This window comes from Rhea americana, unplaced genomic scaffold (assembly GCF_003343005.1).
Source record: "Rhea americana isolate MKP2758 unplaced genomic scaffold, rheAme1 scaffold_256, whole genome shotgun sequence".
Lineage (NCBI taxonomy): Eukaryota > Metazoa > Chordata > Aves > Rheiformes > Rheidae > Rhea > Rhea americana.
In genome coordinates this window covers 656,735-661,157 of record NW_028186375.1, presented here as the reverse complement: position 1 = coordinate 661,157, position 4,423 = coordinate 656,735, and positions in this window count along the sequence as shown.

Below are 4,423 nucleotides of genomic sequence, written 5' to 3'. Positions count from 1 at the left end.
CTCTGGTCAAAGATGTGGTTTACTCCCAACTCCATTCATTGAAATCAGTCACTTAGAAGCACATGTAAGAGATTGCTTCCTGCCTCTTATCACCTGATACATTATTCCCTCCTCCCTAGGCATATATAAAACTATATGGAAAGCCAAAAGCAAACAAAATACCCGCCCCAGCACAATGCATGAACATTATAGTAGACGGCAGCCAATTAGTACAGTAGTTTCAAACCTAAGCTGTTGCTCAAGCTTTCAGATGATTCAGTTACAGGTTTTCAGCATATCCTTTTTCCTGATGAAACTCAACTCATTTCTCCCCCTGCCCCACAACTTGYTTTTCATTTTGGTCAGAGGTAGGCAGCCTTCAACATAACTAGAGAAATCTAGATCTCCAAAGAGACCAGGCTGTGATCTTCTCAGAGTGCCCAGGCACTGTCAGAGATACAATATGCCCACGTTGTCTTCACAGCTTCCAGGTTTTTGAGATTCAGAAGTTTGCTTCCAGTCCCTTTATTTTGTCTGGCAGAACTTACTGGACCATAGCTTCTAGTAATGTCAGTGAAACAAAAGAAATACTTTTGATAGGTGAGCTTATCAGCTATATCCACCAGTATGAAGTCAGCATACAAAGGCATGGAGGTCTTAAGGTTGGATGAGAATACAGTACAAAGTCTATACCACTGCCCAAGCAGACATCTAAAAGTTGATAGGGAAATGAGGCTGAGAAGACAGGCCTCATTCTCAGCCACAGACCTCCAAAATCAACCAGGATATCCAAGTGAAGATTACATTCTACTCTGATGCCAAAGAAATCTCTTTCAAAAGATATATGAAGGAAGACCATTGCCATGCTGCATTCTCCAAGCCTGCACACAGCCTCAGGGTTGTTTCAGGTCAAGAAAGCTGAATTTTGGGGCATAGTTGGCTACATCTGCCAAAAAAATCTCCCACCTCCATTTTTTTTTTTTTTTCTTTCCACATGCATCAGAACAAAGCGATTCTGAGGACTGTTTAGCTAGAAACCTGCCAGGACTTCTCACAACAAGGTGGACACAAAGAGGCTTTGCACTTTCAGTGGTTCTTGGTTAAGTCAGAAATACAGGTCATGAGCCCACTGCAGTGGAATTACATGACCAAATTAAATATCACACAGAGTATCCAATCTCTTTCACTCCAACACATCCCTCTCAAATACACACACACATCCAGAGTGATAAAAACCCCAATCCATCTTGTCCTAGAGATCCCTCAGTAACCTGTTTGGTTTGCTAATAAAATGGAAAAGGCTTTTCCATTTTTCCCATGGCACTCCCTAGTATTTTCAGGGAAGCGAGGCCCTAAACTCCCAAGTCAGAAGACTGGCACGCRTCAATAGAAAGACGAGCTAGCCCACTTTGTGCACTGCAGTCATCTTGGAAGGACACGGGAGAGCACAGCTGTCAGCAGCAGTGTGCTGGGCACAGACATGGCACTGGCCCCACACAGCTTTTGCTGCCTGTGCTTGTAAAGGTGCCAGGGCTGAATACAGTTAAATACTCAAGGGCAGAGGAAAAAGCCCCAGTGATTTTAAAGCCACAGCTGCTAGACCACTTGTACAGTGCAGAAAAGCCTTAGTAGGTAGAGAAGCAYAGAAGGAGCTGGCAAAGGATTGAAAGTTTTCCTTTGCTGTCTCTTATCTAAGCAATGGCAGATGATTTTGCTGAGAGTTTCAGGTGTCCTGAACAATAGCAGTGGAGCCAGTCACTATAATGGTGGTAGAAAAGAAACTGGCTTTCTTGAGAGAGAGAGAGAGACAAGTCAAGCCAGTTCCAGAACATCATTTTCCCTACCAGCTCATTCTACCCAAATCATGAGCTGGAAAAACTGGAAAGGTAAGCAGTCCAAATTAATGGCAACATCAAGCAAACTGGTTTATTTATTAGCTTAGCTGGAGCAGGGAGCCCAGTTCCAGCTTGGGGCACTAGTTCCATAGACATTCCCTTCATTTACCCCTTACCTGAGACAGCTGTGTGCGGGCCTGAATTATTCCTGCCTTTTCCTCAAAGGGCATCCCAATCCCTTGCAGCTTCAGGCATGCGCTGGGTGCATGGCCACAGTTCTTATTCTTGGGATGGCAGCATTTCTGTTCTACTAGCTCATTCTTCTAACCCTATGTAATTGCAGAGGGAGGGATAGGGAATCAGCAGCAACACAGAGCAGGAAGCTGTCCTTTCCCTCACACCAYTCCTTGTACATTTTTGCTACTGTATCTTCCCCATAGCACAGCATTTGCCCACTGAACTGACATTTTAAAGAATTGCTACTTTATCCTTCCACAAGGAAGAGTCCTACAACTGGTAGGAAATGATCACTGTAAACCTAATGATTAAAAGAATCCCCAGGTACGCATTTATAGTTCATTTCCACCATAGAGGAGACTTCTCCAGATGCTCAATTGCATTTCATCCTTAAGAGCAAACAAGGGCTCCTACAGATTAGACCTTTCCAGCAGAGCTTTTGCAGACAGGCAGATAGAGGATTCCTGCTAACTATCACTGAGACCACAGCAGTACAACRATTATACTTGCTAAAAAACAGTAAGTTAAAGTAAGCATCACAAAGGGTGAAAAATGACATGGATCTTGCATATAATTCCTCTTAAAATTCTTTATAAAATTCAGGATTGACTCATATTCTACAGACAGGGAATCTCAAGCCTAGTAGTTTTGTTAAAGGTACAAAACCCAGTGAAAGAGCAGGAGCTCAAAACCCATGCGTGTGGGAGTTGCCATCCCTGCCAAGTCCCTACCATCAGCATTCCCAGAAACCAATTTCTTTTGTGTGCACATTAAAAGCCTGAATGAGAGCATAAATGAGGCAAAGTCCCTTGCATGGTTTAAAAACTATGGCTTGACATAACAAGCAGTTTCCATTAAAAAGAAAAAGACAATACTTGCCAGGTACTGCTCTGTTGTCCACTGCTGACTTTTAACGACAACTGCCRCATCTTGGAAAACTGTTCAGTCATAAGGCACTACATTTCCCCTCAGGGCCAGAAATCAGGCGCCGTCATTTATCTGCATGAAAGGCGCACATGGGAAAATATCCCATAGCCATGTGGTTTATGCAGCAATCAGAATCTTGGGCACCCTCTGTACACAGAAGTTTGCGCCTATTACAATGTATTCCAGTTGGCCAGCACATTAAAAATCTCTGCTCAGGACTTCTGGCTTTTCCAATTAAGCTTATATGAAAAAAGTCTTTTTTCCTTTAATGACATTGCCATTTATTACAAAGCTATGATGAGTTCTTATCTCATTGTGGTACCTCATGATAACTCATTATTCATTGAGCTTCACTTCTTGATGTATGAGGAACAGCAACATACACTTAAATAGCTCTATTTAAACTGGCCCTATAGTTGAAACAAATCATTTCAAGAGCAATACAGAACTGTAGATAGAACTGCTCAAAAGCTTATGATACGATATTCTTCAGTATTCACAGAGCTTAATATCTTCAAACAGAAATTACTCAAGTTGATCTATCTCTCATTATTATTAAGTCAAAGTTCTTCCTAAAGAGAATAGGATGATTGATAGTCAGAGATTACCAGGGCCAACATAGTGAGAGATTAGACTCTTTATAGCCACAAGCAAGCCTGGGAGGGCTCAGTTCCCCCACAGCCAACAAGCCAGGAACACTGCAAAGCACGCTCAGTGCCCCCATCTGAGCGCCGAAGTCTCTCCCTCATTCAACACCTGATCAGCCTGGTGCTGACAGATAACAGAGCATTGCCCGGCTGCCTAGGCCAGCAGGGACACGGTTGCAATGCAAGCTTTTGAACTTTGAGCTTAAAAACAAAACAGAAAGCAACACATCTGCCAGCATAGTCCCCTGGCCTCTCCCCCACCTCCCCAGTTACAGGGGGAGGGTAAATGCTGTGAGATGTCAGGCCCTTTCAAGGAGTAAGCAGCACTGCTTGGGTCAGGTTCTTGGCATAACACTGGAGTGTTTGGCCAGGGAATTCAAACTGGGTCTGGATTAGAGGCAAGAAGTTCAGCTTGGTACATCTGGCAACCCTTCAGAAAATGAGAATATGGTCACTGGCCCAGCCTGTCCATCACTGCCTTCCCAACATTAGATACTTATAACACAGTGATATCACAGAAGGAGAGTAAGAGCCAGAGTCAGATGACCTAAATTGTGGCTAAGTCCCTGTATCTTTTATTTCCTTCCAGCTGACTCCTGGCCTTCAAGCACAGAGCCCTAGGCAGAATTTAGGCCAGGAGAATCTGGTCTTTGGCATCTTAGCAGGTGGAAATAGCCACAACTGACTCAGGCTGGTAGACACTGAACACAGGGGAGAAATGCACCTGCTGAGATGCAACATGCAAACACAACTCTTCTGCCCTGAGGGTCTCCAGACTTTGAACTCTGGCCCACAACA